Raw genomic sequence first — 16,838 nt, forward strand, 5'->3', positions numbered from 1 at the left:
GTAAGAGTTTTGGCTGACTTTATATATATACATGAAATGAGTGGTTCTAAAGAGAGCTGGATAAGCTGTCTTCTTTCTTGATCCAACACAAACCATCTAACCCAGTCTGAGGCAGGGAGGAGGCACTTGGGGAAAGACTTTCTGAAGGAAGTAGCAGCACATTGGTGAGATGTAAAGGATATTTGAGGGTAAGCCACGTGAAGGAATGGGGTTGAGGGGTGAAGAGCAGGAATTCCCACATGCTGAGACCTGGAGAAGAAATAACATACTATGTTAGGTGAACTTCAAGAAAAGTGAAAGAACCTTAGATGTAATTGTGGCACTATCCCTAGAGGGCACTACTAAGGCTGTGGTAGAACAGGACAGTGCTCCAAGCCAGCAGAGAGGACCAGAGGTAACTGTTGATAGGCATGGGTGGTGGGCAGGTAAGTGATCGATTCATTCAACAAATATTTGTGGAGTACTCTGTAAAGCTCAGTGCTAAGCTCAGCATCAGAACCTTTGCCCAGGGTTGGTCCTCATGCTAAACATAGTTGCAACACGTAAGCCCTTGACCACATTCTGCCTCATGCACCTACTCTGCCTCTTTTTCTCTCCGTTAGTTCTGACATCGGTAGTTTTTACCTTACCCTTTACCCATTACTAAAAGAAGAAATATGTTGGCTGCTATGTTAGTCCATTTTGCAATGCCGTAAAGGAATACCTGAGACTGGGTAAATTTATAAAGAAAAGAGCTTTATTTGGCTCATGGTTCTGCAGGCTGTACAAGCATGGCGTTAACATCTGCTCAGTTTCTGTTGAGGCCTCAGGAAGCTTACAATCATGGCGGAAGGCAAGGGAGGAGCAGGCATTTCACATGGCGAGAGAGGGAGCAAGAGAGAGAGGAGGAGGTGCCAGGCTTCTTTAAACGATCTGCTCTCTTGTGAAAGAGCCCAGTCGTTACTGTGAGGATGGCACTAAGCCATTCATGAGGGATTTGCTCCCACGACTCAAACACCTACTACCAGGTCCCACCTCCCACATTAAGGATTACATTTCAACATGAGATTTGGAGGAGACAAATATCCAAATTATATCAGCTACATCAAGAATGTTCTCTTTGTACTTAGGTACAAAGGTTGTGGCACTGTCCCTAGAAGGCACTACTAATGTTCTGGGCACCTGGTGTGATAGAACAGGCCAGTGCTCCAAGCAGGCAGAGAGTACCAGAGGTGACTGTTGGTAGGGGTGGGAGGTGGACCTAATACTCATGTGTGTGTGTGTGTGTGTGTGTGTGTATTATGTGTGCATATGTGAGTGTGTGCACATGTATGTGTGGTGATTCAGGTAGTGGAGAGTGGCTAGATCTGTCAGTGGTGTCACCACATGGGTGATGAATGAGGTTGTATCCCAGGTGCTGGGGTCAGATCAGAAGTTGGATACCAGGAGAAGCTTGCAGCAGATGGGACCAGAGGCTGAGTGTTAACTCCTTCTAAGGGGAGCTCCAAGTGTATACAGGAGTGTGCAGCCAGAAAGCTGCTATGGGATGGGAAGGCATAAGGCAAAGAGCAAGGCAGCCAGGCACATGTGCAGGGTTTCCAGGGCAGGTGCCCTACGCAAGACTGGGTTGCCTGGTGCTCCCCTTGCTGCATAAAGTAGGATGGACCAGCCTGGGCCACCCAGGACGAGGGTGTGTGTCCTGCGATAGGTTCTTCTAAGGACCTGGTGTTAGTTATGTGAACATTCACATTGGGAGACTATTGGCTCCTTTGATCCTCAAGTCACCATATACACGTGGGCCCAGTGTGAGTAGGTATTGCTATTGGCCTCACGGGAGAGAGGGTGATACTGACATGTACAAGGCGTGGCTAGTGGCAGTGAAGAGCTTACAATTCACTGAATTTATTAAAAAACACACAGCGTGCTTTTATTAAGTCCCCACTGAGTAGGCATGGGACTCTACTACAAGGCAGAATTTGCTAATTCTAATACAAGGGGATGATGGGAAGCACAGAAGAGGAAGGGATTAGTTTCTGCTGGGGAACTGGAGAAGACTTCATGGAGGAAGCTGCAGCGAAGATGAATCTTAAAGGAGGGTGATGGTTGGAAAGGCATTCCTGCTAGAGGAAACAACACTGCTAAAAGCATGGTGCTGGGGTCAGATCAGGAGTTGGATACCAGAAGAAGCTTGCAGCAGATGGGACTAGAGGCTGAGTGTTAACCCCATCCAAGGGGAGTTTAGGAAGATGCTGGGTGAATGATGTGATGTTTCATTTGGCTCATTTGGCTCAAGGGTGGGCTCCCTATGCCAGAGCAGGAGACAGTGCTAGGAAGATAGCTCAGACATGGCTCTAGGAGCCCCTGCAATCAGACTTCACCAATAAGTATTCATATATCATTTGCCAGGTACTAAGAATGTGAGGATAACAATTTTTGCCCTCGCTGGGCTTGCAGACAGCAGTGGCAGCAGTTTATAGGAGGTGAGAGCGCACAGAAAGAAATGCCTAATTTGGGGGAGATAATGGAGTCTTTACAAAGAGGTAACATGTCCACACTGACTTTGAACTAACAGGAACTAGCAGGTTGCCAGGCAGGTGGTGAGATGAAGGTGGTGGTGGACTAGGGCGTCGAAGGTGTTTCAGGTGGAAGAAGCCACGTGACAAAGGTGGGGTCACGGAAGGATGCTGAGCGTGTTTGGGAAACCTCGATCAGGAAACATGTACTGAGAGTCTGCTATGTGCCAAGCCCCATTCTGCATTCTGAGGCCATGGAGAATGAGTCAGACAGGGAGGGCCCTGCTCTCATTCTAGTTGGGAAGGGAAGGGAAGGCAGACAATGAAAAAATAAACAAATAAAGATGAGGACATGATTTTCAGAATGGGAGAAGCCCTAAAAGTAGAAAGCATGGCACTGTGGAGAGTACCTGGGGCAGAGGGCTGGAGGGAGGGCTGAGTACAAGTGCCTGGGATAGACAGACCTGGGCTGGGCTCACACAGCCAGATGGTGGTGTGTGAGCCGGGAGCCCCTGGGGCAAGAGTGCTAAGCCCAGTAGTCACCCTTTCACTGGACCAGAGCTCTCCAATGGTGGAGCAGAGAACACCTCTGAAAGTAGAATCTACAGGCAGACAGGAGCTGATCCTGCCTGTTGCACACCCTGTCTGCCCACCCTGCCCCAGAGAATCCCCTTATTCATTTTCAAGCCCTTCCTTTTTCCCTTCCAGAGAAGGGTCTTAGGTACTCAGACCTTCAGGGGAAGGTACAGGCAGTGACTGGGATGGGTGGTCCATTCTTGGGGACAAGGCAGGTCATCCTGCTGAATGTGTGTCTCTGCGATGTGCCCTTTGGGAAAAGGAGGAACAAGGACAGCAGGATGGCTGCAGGCACCTGACCAAGACCTGTTTTTGGATTATTTCCCTTGTCTTTCGCTCTCTGGGCACAAGAGGGCAGCCAAGTCTTGAGTTTGGCGGGCTGCAGGGCCAGTGGGGTGGGAGGGCTCTTCCCTCCTTTGCTTGTCCACGGCCTGCTCATTTGCCTGCAGCCTGCACTCCTGTTCTCCCAGATCCTGACCACTGAATGCGGGAACCAGGAAGAGGAAGGCCGCAGTCAGCGCAGAGTGCCCTGACCTCCACCCGGCCATGTATTCTACATGTTGCCTCACCTCCACCACAGAAGCTGAGGCCCAGGAAAGCCAACCAGGCCTGCTGGCCCAGGGTCCCACTAGGGACGTAGGCTAGCCCATATGCTGCCTGGATGACAGACCAAGGGAGAGGCACACTAGCTGGCCTCTGGAGGAGAATTCTTCCAGCCTCTCTCTGCTGTAGTAAAAACCTCCTTAAAGCCCATGAAGCTGGGGCAGTAGGACCAATTGCAGCAGATGGGGCACAATTAGCTCACTAGATCCGTTCAATGGCTGTTAAGGCCAATCCGTGCTTTAGGGCCCATGCAAGTGGGAGGAATACAAAGATGAATGGGATTCAGGCTCTTCCAAAAAGCTTACCTTCTAGTGGACAAATGGCCATTGCAGCATCATGTGGCAAGTTTAGTGAGAGAGAGATGTTCAGAGCACTGGGGAGTATAGAGGAGGTCCATTAACCTAGCCCTGGGGGTATGGTGGAGGGAGGTCAATGAAGTCTTCCTGGAATTCATGCCCAAGCTGACTATTAAAGATAAAAGAATTTAGACAAGCAAAGGGAGGGAGGGCTTTTCAGGCAAAGGGTCAGACAGTGTGAGCAAGAAATCAAAGTCAAGACACAACATGAGAGGGATTAGAAGTTCCAGTGTGTTTGAGAAAGTTCCAGTTTGGCACTGTTTACTGTTGCAACCATTTTAATAGATACACGCTCCATGAGCTGGCTCTTGTCTCCCTCTTCAGCCAGTTGAAAGGGCTTCTTGAACAGGTTTGCACATTTCCACAGGGGCTTTGGAGAACTGAGTTTTTCTAGGCTAGGGACTACAGGATTAGGGGAAATTGGATGCCAAAAAAGAGAGTTAGAGGCAGGGAAATTAGCTTTCTGGCAGGCCTTTTTCTCTGGGGGAATGTCTTCTTCGCTGTGCCTGAACAAGTGACTCCTCTGTGAACTAGAGACTGATGAGGAAATTGACAAAGGAAGGTAAAGTGACTAAAGACTTCTGTGCCTGATACGAAGTACACTCAAGATGAATCCAGAGGTTAAGATCATAAACCCCAGCCTGGGCAATGTAGTGAGATCTCCACTCTACTAGAAATTAAAAACGCCAGGCATGGTGGCATGCACCTGAAGTCCCAGCTACTCAGGAGCCTGAGATGGGAGGATCGCTTGAGCCTGGGAGGTCAAGGCTGTGAGGAGTTGTGATTGCACCACTGCACTCCAGCCTGGGCCACAGAGTGAGACCCTGTCTCAACAAACGAACAAACAAATCCCCCAAAATTGTAAACAAATACAAAAACAATAAAAAAATTAGATTCCTGCTTGATAATTAGATTCCTGCCAAAGTGATCAGGTGGACAGACTGGAAGAAATATTTACAGTGAATAAAACCAACAGGGGACAGATATTTTCTAGAATATACAAGGAACTACTGCAAATCAACAATAGGAAAAAGTCTAAAGACAAAAAGGAGCAAGAATATGACCAGGAAATGTATAGAAGAGGAAACTCCAAAAGCTAGCAAGCATTTTGTGACAGAGATTGTCTAACTCCTCCCCAATTTGCATGTCCTTTTTTCAGCACACATCCAGGCTGTATTTCACAGCCCCCTTGCCTCAGGCCATGTGATGGAATTCTGACCCAAAGAATATTAACAGATTAATGTATGGCACTACTTAGGCTGTGTCCTCAAAACCCTCGCGTTCCAATCTCCTCCGAGAGCTCTCTCCCCTCCTCTGCGGGCTAGATGCAGAGAATCCAATGGAAGGCTCTGGGGCCCTAGAGCGACACAATGGAAGAAGTCTGAGTGCCCAAAGGACCACTGCGGAAGTACCCTTCCCTTGCCCCCCTCCATGGTCTGTGATGTGAAAACAAACATTTATTTTGTTAAGCCACTGAGGTTTGAGGTCTGTTACATCACTTAGCTTATCTCACTGATACTGATATGCATGTTTAGAAGTGCTCAAACTCATCAGAGAAAGTGTACAACTTCACTTATTCTCATTAGACTAGCAAAAATTAGTATAGCAGATCATTCTAAAAATTGATGGTAGGGATGGGAGTGGGTGTGGCGATACAGGGAACCTCATGCGCTGCTGATGGGGGTGTAGACTGGTATAGCCTTGCTGGGGGCAATCTGGTGGTTCTTACTCAAATTAAATATGTGGATACCTTAGGATTCACCGGTTCTACTCCTGGGAATGCACCCCATAGGAATTCTCACACAGGTCTCTATATGAAGGAGACATGGATGTCTCTGGAATCATTGTGTTGGTGAGTTGGAAACAATCTGCGTATCTGTTCCTGGGGGTATGGATAAATAAATGAGGGGTGCAAATCATGAAGAACGATGCAGTGGCATGAAGCAGTGGGTCACATACACACGTAATGTGATAGGGCTTTAATGCATAGTGAAAATGATGCAAATACAAATATATGCATACACAACAGCAGCACACATTTTACCAAAATGCACATAAAGAATAGACATCAAACACCTTGGGATGGTTGTCTATGAAAGGGAAATGAGAGTGGAAAATAAAAGGGGAGGAAGAAAATATAATCATATGAGTGAATTTCCTTCCACTGTACAGATTCTCAGTTCATTCCGAAAGCGTTTTGACAAGAGATTGAAGACTGACAATCACAGCTGTTTTATTTCCGAGGCTTAGTGTTCTTTACAGAATCTTATTTCCATGAGGTTATTACATCTATCCTCAATTTTAAAAAAAGCTTATATTCTGCCTTTGTTGCTTTTTTTTCAATTTAATAAGCATTTTCTTTTAACCACCTGACCTCATGCTTTTTCAAAAACTAAACTAAACAGAACAATAAAGGAAGAAGAGAATTACAAGATCCAATCTTAGTCCTAACATCTTTTACCCTGAACATAAAACGATTTGCTTTTTACATAGGTCATAAACAGAGGGAGAAGAGTGAACTTCATTATCTTGATATTTGTATAGCATTAGTAGTGATAGGACAGATGTCCTAAATAGGTATCGTACCATTACAGTAATTAGTAGGAAGCAAAGAAAAATCAATGGAACAGAGCAGATAGTCCTAAATCAGGTCCCAGTAAGTTTTGTAAGTAAGCATGTGACAAAGGAGCAACAAGCCGAGGAGGAAAGGAAACAAAGCAAAATAGTGCAAATAGCACAGAAGCCACTCAGGTTTTCAGCTTTTGCCAGCAGGATATTAGGGAGGCTCCACCCTGATTTCCAGCCTCCCTGTGCTAGGCAGATGTGGATCTCCAGCAAGCTGGCCACCTGCCACAGCAACACTGCTGGTACCTGGCTCTGCCAAAGGCCCTATCACCCCGGATGCCATCTGCCTGCAATTTACAAACTGTATAGGAGGGGTGGGTCAGGGCTGGACACCTTGTGGCTGGACTATGGAAACTGGTCCTGGCTGAGGCTCAGGAATTGCTTTCCTTTCCAAGTAGTCCTCAACCACCTTCACCCCAACATGGTTTTTTTTGTTTGTTTGTTTTTGTTTTTTGTTGCTGTTGTTTTTCTTGAGATGGAGTCTTGCCCAGGCTGGAGTGCAGTGGTGCTATCTTGGCTCACTGCAACCTCCGCCTCCCAGGTTCAAGCAATTCTCCTGCCTCAGCCTCCCAAGTAGCTGGGACTACAGGCACGTGCCACCACACCCGACTAATTTTTGTATTTTTAGTAGAGACAGGGTTTCACCGTGTTAGCCAGGATGGTCTTGATCTCCTGACCTTGTGATATGCCCACCTTGGCCTCCCAAAGTGCTGAGATTACAGGCGTTTGCCACTGCGCCCGGCCATCTTTTTTTTTTTTTTTTTTTTTTTTTGAGCAGAGTATTGCTTTGTCACCCAGGCTGGGGTGCAGTAGTGTAGTCTCTGCTAACTGCAACCTCCACCTTCTGGGTTCAAGTGATTCTCCTGCCTCAGCCTCCCAAGTAGCTGGGATTACAGGTGCATACCACCATGCCTGGCTAATTTTTGTATTTTCAGTAGAGACAGTTTCATCATGTTGGCCAGGCTGGTCTTGAACTCCTGATCTGCCCACCTCAACCTCCAAAAGTGCTGGGATTACAGGTGTGAGCGACTGTGCCTGGCCCCAACATGTCTTTTCTCCCATCACGCTTCTTCTTCCTTTAGCCAAGAAGCTTGCCACCTTACACCCTTCCTCTCCCTCCCTCCTTGGCATCCTTCTCAAAGCTTTCTGTAACCTGAACAATGGATTTAGAAGCCAGTGAAAATATTTGAGATGCTGGAGTATTGGTAACCAGATAATTAGATAACTAGAGTTTCTGGCTGAATCAGTGTCTTTGTGGCTATGGATTTTCAACCCAAAGCTCTACGAGAGGGCACACTGTGAGAACCAGGCAGAAGGCAGCCCTCTGCGTACATACAGTGACGCCCTTATGGTCTGCAGCCTCATTTTTACCCCAAAGGTAGCCATGACTTAAGAGTGACAAAAGAGAGAAGCTGACAGGTTGTGGACTCCAAGAAAGGGTTCCCTACCTCCCTGCAATTAAGGCTCATATTAATCAGCCCTGGACTCACCATATGTATCCACTAAAATCTAGAGCAGGCCCTGCGGGAGCACATCAAATTTGATGGGTTATAGTTTTGGTGATAATTTTGTTTATTTGTTATTAATTACCAAGCACATGAAATGCTCCCAAATTACTGATGCCTCTTACTCCAGGAGTTGCTTAATTTGGCTCTGCCTTAGAATTCTTTCCTGGGGACTCACGCCTGCCACAAGGTATGGTTTGAGCAGCGAAAGAGGAAGAGGCTCAGTAGTTGCTTCTCTGCAACATATGGGAATACCCCACCCACAATTGCAGCAGGAAGAGGTGAAGGGAGCAGGCTCCTAATTGCTGTGGCATACCCAGGGGTACATTTCTTTCTTGGAGATAAGCAGAAGGCAAGGAGTGTCAAATGAGAGATCACTGCCTACAGAAGTCTGTGTCATCTCTGAAGCATCCTGGGGCCCTCTGATCTACAGTAGGCCTTGATGTCATCTGAGGCACAGAAGGACTTCTTCCAGCATTGGAAAGAAAAGCTTGGAGGGAAAGCTTCAGCTGCAGTTTCTGTAATGTTCTCCTCCATCCTTGCCCCATTTTTGCAGAGATCATTGTTTATCCTTTAGTACCATTGAGTACCATTTAGCCCCACTGGGTAAAATTGAGTGAAAAAGAAACACTGGGTCCTGCCTCAGAGAGGAAACTTGGGAAGACCAATATTATCAAGTAGACTTGATCTCTAAATTTGTGCATGTTTCGAGGGACTCTGCGTCTGGATATGCAGGATGTTTTTTAAATTGTGAGATGCATCTACAGAAAAGTTCATAGAACATTTACATAGAGCATAAAGGTTAATATAAAATGCATGAGCACTGGTTAGCATTGCAGGATCTTTGAAGCACCCTCTTCCCCCTGTGTTCTGTAACCTGAGCACAACTTCATCCTCCCCAGTCACCCACAGGCAACCACTATCCTGGCATCTAATGTAATTATCTCATTGTTTTTCTTTAGTTTTCCCACCCACTTGTGCATCACTAAATAATAAAATTTACTTTTGTTTGTTTTGGACTTTTGGACTTTATAGATTGAATAAAAAGGAAGTCTTTCTTGGGACTTTCTTCTTTCGCCCTACATCATTTGGAGAATCATCCATGCTGATGCTTGTAGTTCTAATTGGTTCATTTTCATTGCTGTATGCTCCAATTTATTCTACCATTGTTGGACTTTTAGGTTGTTTCTAGTTGGGGGCTGTTCCAAACAATGCTGTTAAGAACATTCATGTTTATGTGCCAGATTTTTCTCTAGGTGTGTACCTGGACTGTAATTACTGGGCATAGGGTACGCAGCAACTCAACTCTACCAGTCAATGCCAGACTGTTTTCCATAATGCTGCACCAAGTTACATGCCTGCTAGAAATACACAAGGACATCTATTGGTCAAGGCCTTTGGTGCTGGTCAGATGTGATTTTTGCCAGTTTGATGGCTGCATAATTGTATCTCATTGTGGTTTAATTTGCATTCCACTGATGAGATTAAGGATCTTTTCCTAGGTTTATTGGTCACTTGGATTTCCTTTCTCAGAAAGGGTCTGTTCAAGTTTTTTGTTTTCTTTATTTTCATATTGATTCACAGAAGTTCTTTGTAAATTCTGTTGTCAGAATTCATAAATTCTTGCTTGTCAGTTTTATGTGTTGTAGTATCTTTTCCCACTCTGTAGAGTGTCTCTTCACTCTCTTAAAGTGTCTTTGGTCGAACAGACATTCTTAATTGTAATATACTAGCATTTACAAATCTTTTATTCATGATTCATGGCTTTTGTGTCTGGTTTAAGGAATCGTTATCTGCACCCAAGGTCATAAAGATATTCTTCTACATTACCTTCTAAATCTTTAGAGTTTTGCCCTTCATATTTAGTTTTTTAATCTGCCTGAATTGTTTTTTGTGCATTATGTGAGATGGGGTTCTAATTCCTTATTCCTCCCTACAGATACCCAATTATCTTAGCACTATTTATTGAAAGGTCTATCTTTTTCCCCACTGATCTAAGCTATCACCTCAATCATATATCAACTGTTCATAAAAGTACAGGTCTGTTTATGGGCTCTCTACTCTGTTCTATTGGTCTATTTGTCAATCCTACTACCAATACTACTCTGTCTTAATTACTACAGCTTTATAATAAGTATTTATATCTGGTAGAGCAAGTCCTCCCACCTTATTTTTCTTCTTTAAGAGTAACTACTCTTGGCCCTTGGCACTGTCATATAAATTTTAGAGCCAGCTTGTCAAGTTTCACCAAAAAACTATTGGGATTTTAATTGGGATTTTACTGAGTCTATAAATCAATTTGGAGACAAATGACATCTTCACCATGTGGAGTCCCCCCATCCATGAAGTGGCATATTTCTCCATTTATTTAGGTCTTCTTTAATGTCTTTGAATAAAATTTTATTATTTTCTCCATTAATGTCTTATGCATAGTTTGCTGGATTTATTCTTAGGTACTTCATATTTTTCAGTGCCATTGTGGGCAATGTCTGTTTTAAATTTCATTGTATAGCTGTTGCTGATTAGAAATGAATTTAATTTTTATATTGATTTCATATCCAGATATTTTGCTAAACCCTTATATTGTAATAATTTACTTGTAGATTATTTTTCATTCTCTCTCTATATCATCATGTTATCTGCTAATAATAACAGTTTTTTCTTTTTCCTCCTCAATACTTACATTTTTAACCTTTTTTTAACCTGCCGTACTGTCCAGGATGTTGAATGAAATTGGTATTTGTTAACATTTTTGTCTCTGTTCAACTTGAAAGGAAAGCTTGTAAATGGGTCATCGGGAAGAGTGATGTTTGTTGAGGTTTTTGTAGGTAATCTTTATCTGATTAAGGAAGTCTTATTCTATTCCCAGTTTGGCAAGAATTGTTTTTGTTGTGAATGGATATAGAATTTAAGCTTTTTCTTTTTTTTTTTTCTGCGTCTGTTGAATGGATCAGAAGGTATTTTTCCTTTAACATGTACATGTGATGATTTGTATTAATTGAATTTTGAATGTTAAATCACTTTGTATTCCTGGGAAACACTCACCTTGGCCATTGTATAGCTGCTAGAAAATTAGGCTCTTGAGTTAGATTGCCTGGGTCTAAAACTTGGCTATACCACTGTCTAGCAGCGTGACCTGGGCAATTTACTTTACATTTTTGTGCCTTGATTTTCTCATATGCTGAAATGGGGATAATAATAGCCCTTAACTCACAAAACTTCTGTAAATTTTAGTAATATGTCCAAAATGCTTAAACCAGTTCCTGAAAAATAGTAAGCACCATATACATATTTGCTACTTTATTGACCAGACAATAACTTGTTTAGGATTTTTATACTCATGCTCATGGGTGATTTTTAGCTTGTAATTTTTTTCTTCTCATAAGTAACCTTGATATTAGGCTTTAGCTAGACTTATAAAGTTAGTTGAGGGGTATTTTCTCTTTTTTTATTCTCTGAGTTTGTGTAAGATTAGAATTATTGATTACTTGAATATGTGGTAGAATTCACTGGTAAAGCCATCTGCTCTGAAGATTTTGTATGAAACTAATTTTCCATTTAAATTATTTAATGGTTATAAGGCAATTCAGATTTTATATGTGTTATATATTTATTTGGAAACCTCTAAATTTAATGTTCCAATGTATAGGCATAAAGTTATTTGTAATATCTTGTTATTATCTTTTAAATGTCTGCAGCATCTGCCATGAGGTTCCCCTTTTTATTCCTGACACTGGGCATATGAGCCTTCTCTCTTTTTTGCCTTGATCATTCTAGCTAGAAATTTGTTAATTGTATTTATCTTTTCAGAGAACCAACTTTTGGACCTGTTGATTCTCCCATTAATTCTTAGCTTTTGTGCTCTGCAGGATTCTCTTCTTTCTACTTTTGTCTATTTTGCTGCTCCTTTCTTAACTTCCTCAGCTCATTAACTTTCAGTTTTTCTTCTTTACTAGTATGCATATTTGAGGACTAGAGTTCCCTTTAAATCCTGCCTTAGCTGCAACTCATGAGTTTTTATATGTAGTATTTTTATTACTACTCAGTTAGAAATATTTTATAATTTCCATTATGATTTCTTCTTTGACCCATAGGTTGTTCATTTCTTTATTTCCAAACAAATAAGGGTGTTTTAGTTATCTTTTATTTTTTACCTTTAGCTTAAATGCATTGGTCAAATAGCAAGCCCTATATCATTTCAGCCCTTTGAAATATGTTGAGGCTTGCTTAGTGGGCTAGTATGTAAGAATTTATTAAGGGCCTATGTATTCTTGAAACAAATGTGTGTCTTAGACCATTTGGGATGCTCTAACAAAATGCCATAAACGAGGTGGCTTGTAAACAACAGAGATTTGATTCTCATAGTTCTGGAGGCTGGGAAGTACAAGATTGAGGCACCAGCAGATTCAGTGTCTGGTGAGGGCCTGTTTCCTTCTTCGTAGATAGCACTTTCTCACCGTGTCCTCATGTGGTGAAAGGGTGAATGAGCTCTCTCGGGCCTATTTCATAAGGGCACTGATCCCATTCATGAGGCCTCTACCTTCATGACCTACCACCTCCCAAAAGACCCCACCTCCTAATACTGCTATGTTGAGCATTAGGATTTTAACATATGAATTTGATGGGGAACAAACATTCAAATCATAGCAGTGGGTGTTTGGGTGCATTATGTTGTATATGTCCATTAAATCAAGTTGGTTAATCCTGCTGTTCATGTAATACATATTTTAACTGATGCTTTTGTCTGTTTTTAATCCTCAACCAAATATCTTCTTATTTTATGCTTTGTATTTGTCCTTAAAGAGCTGTTTCTTTTTCTCTCCATTCTTATCTTCTTTCGAATTGATAGTATTTTGTCATTCTAATTCTTCTGCTCTACTAATTTGGAAGTTAATACACTTTGATTATATTATTTTGTGGTGTCTAAAATTGGAGTGTAAGTATTTTATTTTGGATCCCACTAAGCACCAGTGAGGGAATGGGGAAGTGAGACAGGGAAAGCAAGCAATCTGATGCAGGGGGGATTAATGTGGAAAACTAGGGCTCAGCCACTTTAATTCCATCTTTCTTATTTTTAACCACACATGGCATTATTTTTTATGTCTATTAGAATCACCCACATGTTGGCCTTCTCAGTTAATTCTTCATTCCTTCTTGCATTTCAGACCTTCCACTGGGGTTCACATTCCTTCTGTCTGAAATTCATCATTTAGAACTTCCTTTAGAGAGGACGTACTAGTGGCAAGCTTTTAGTTTTGCCTGCTACTTTCTCTATTTTGTCCCAATTCTTCAAAGACTTTTTCTGGTTGTAGAATTCTAAGTTGACAATTGCTTTGTTTTAGCACATTTACAATATCATTCTCTTGTCTTCTAGCATGCTTCCTAGTCCTGCAAAGTCAGCTGTTAGTGTAACTATCACTTGTGTTTTTTCTCTAGATGTTTTTAACATCTTTTGTAGTCTTTGGTGTTGTAGTTTTTTATCAGTAAAATGTCTAGGAGGGAATTGCTTTTCAAATATTTTGCTTGTGATTCACTGGACTTCTAAACATAGTCCTTCCTAGACTGTTACAATGATTAAATGAGTTAATATGTGTAAAGCACATATAGAACAGTACTTGCACAAATAAGTGCTCAATAAATACTACCTATTTTGGATTCTGTGTATTGATGTCTGTGTCAGTTCTTAATACATTCCTTCATAGCTCCAACCCACCCTTCTGTACTCTGTGGTATGAGAGCTAGTCTATGTCTCTTAGCTTTCTCTTTTATTTTTTCCATTTCCCTTTCTCCCTCTGCTACATTTTGCATAATTTCTTTTAGCCTATCCTCCAATTGCAAATTGGACAGATTTACAAATTGGATTTTGCACACTCAACTTTCCTTTGCCAGTGTCTCTATGTTGGTTCCACCAGTGAGAGATTCTGGAGGGACATGCAAGGCTTGAGGAGGAGGAAGGGACTTACCATGTCCTGTTTTTTTGTTTGTTTGGTTTTTGTTTTGTTTTGTTTCTGAGGTCTGGTTGTGGGCTTATGATCCTGTGAGCAATCTTGGCGATGGTTGTCTGCATGCAGCTGTTGGCTCAATGCATGGCTCATCTCTGCAGTGGCATTCCTTGGGTTCCTCAGGTGTCCAGCATTCCCGCAGCAGCTGTGCTTTCTCATCAGAGCTTTTTGATGCTTGGTTCTGTGGACTCGTCCTCTAAGTTTCTAAGTTTCTCCTGGTTTCCTTGTTCTGTCAACCCAGTGAGTTTCTGCATTTGCCACCTCTGTTACACTCCAGAGTCCACCTTTACTCTCTTAGCCATTAACCACTTTTTACTTAGTCAATTATACTAAATTTTATATTAATAATTTCTGACTCAAGTTTAAGGTGGGTTTCTGTCTCCTGACTGGATTCTGATACAGTATTTATCATCAGTTCTGGAAAATTCTCTGTCTTTATCTGTTTAAATATTATTCTAGTCCATTTGATCTCTCTTATCTCTCAGAAACTCCAGTCTGACATAGAGCAGACCTTTCTCCTCTATGCTCGATGTCTCTTAGCTTTCTCTTTCACTTTTTCTATTTCTCTTTTGCCCTCTGTTACATTTTGGATAATTTTTTTTTAGCATATCTTCCTATTTACAAATCTATTCAATTACATATAACATTCTGTCAAACTCCTCTACTGCTAATATATACAAGGTATTTTATATCTATATATCAGCATGTTTAGCTCTTTAGCATTTTAGGCTTTCAGGAAAAGGGTGTATCTTGAGAGTTAGCCAGACATATTACTGGAACCTGATATGTCAATATTTGGAATCTTTTCTTCCAGCAAACATAAGCAGTGATGGTGTTTACACTTTTGGTTTGTATCGTATTTTCTAGCAATGGATTTGATGTAGCACCTCTGGAGTCTAGAGTGAGGTATTTTCTAGGAGAATGCCCCACTACATTGATTTTTTGTGCATTAAGTATTGTAGCATTATTTTCTCATGAGGTCATAGCCTGGGACGATGAATCAAATTCTTTACCAGCAGACCATGTGGGAAGAACAGCCACCAGTGAACCAAATACCCAGACAATATGGAAATAACATGTTTTTCTTTCTTCTTGCCTTCCTTCTCACCCTTTGTTTCTTCCCTTCTATGTGCATTCATTTACTTATAACAAACATTTATTTAAGGGTGGGTAGAGGGTCATTACAAGGAAACAGATTCCTATCTATAATAAAAAATCTGATTCTGACTGTAAATCTTGGAAATTTCTGGAGAGGGTAGAAAAAAATTAATGATGGAGTGAGGGGAAAGGGGTACAATATCAAGGCCACATATATGCTATATCACCACTATGTCTAAAATTCCCTGGTAAATTGACCCATGAGTGGGAATGAGGCACATTTCCCAAGGTAAGGATTCAATGTAAGGAAAGCTATCATTGAAATTCCTCAATACCTCAGATTGAATAGTAAAATACGTATTGTTAAGGCCATTTTACTCACCAAAACTGAGGCTTAAGAGTCTCAAAAGTTAGTTTTTCCAGCTGTCCATTTTACAAATTGCTAGTAGCAAACCAGGATAACAACTTAAGTCTTTGGACTTTCTGGATGCCTCCTGCTGTGCTCCATTACTAGGGCAGTCAGCAGAAGCAGGGAGTGTCTGTGCTCCAGCAGCAGTGCCTGGGGTCAGTCCACAAAGACACCCTGCTTCCATTCTACATCTCCTAGGTCTGTGAATTGACATTTGAAGATACAACAGTTGCAATAATCTGAGACAATTTGCCTGCCACATGCAACATCTTGCAATGGGCAATCTTAATACCACACGGGTTTCCTTTACTCCCTTTCCCCACCCCAACACACTTGGTGAGCAGGATCAATGACTGATCTAAGTTCAAGGGCAGAGGTTACCATTTGGAATTGCTAGAATAGAGCTGTGTGCACTCCAACCAACAGTGTACAAGGGTCCCCTTTTCTCCATATCCTTGCCAGCATTTGTTATTGTCTGTCTTTTGGATAAAAGCCATTTTAACTGAGGTGAGATCATATCTTGTAGTTTTGATTTGCATTTCTCAACTACGAGATATTATCTCACCTCAGTTAAAATGGCTTTTATCCAAAAGGCAGACAATAACAAATGCTGGCAAGGATATGGAGAAAAGAGGACCCTTGTACACGGTTGGAATGTAAATTAGTACAACCACTATGGAGAACGGTTTGGATGTTCCTCAAAAAATTAAAAATAGAGCTACCATATGACACAGCAATCCTATTGCCAGGTATATACCCAAAGGAAAGGAAATCAGTATATCCAAGAGCTATCAGCACGCCCATGTTTATTGTAGCACTGTTCACAATAGCCAAGATTTGGAAGTACTCTAAGTGTCCATTAGCAGATGAATGGATAAAGACAATGTGGTACATACACATAATGGAGTACTATTCAGTCATAAAGAAGAATTAGATCCTGTCATTTGCAATAACATGGATGGAACTGGAGGTCATAATGTTGAGTGAAATAAACCAGGCACAGAAAGACAAACTTTGCATGTTCTCACTTATTTATGGGAGCTAAAAACTAAAATAACTGAACTCACAGAGATAGAGAGTAGAAGGATGGTTACGAGAGGATGGGAAGGGTAGTGAGGTGGGTAGGGGGGATGTGGGGATCATTAATGGGTATAAAAAATAGTTAGAGGCCA

Source organism: Pan troglodytes, chromosome 9 (genome assembly GCF_028858775.2).
Source record: "Pan troglodytes isolate AG18354 chromosome 9, NHGRI_mPanTro3-v2.0_pri, whole genome shotgun sequence".
NCBI classification, from domain to species: domain Eukaryota; kingdom Metazoa; phylum Chordata; class Mammalia; order Primates; family Hominidae; genus Pan; species Pan troglodytes.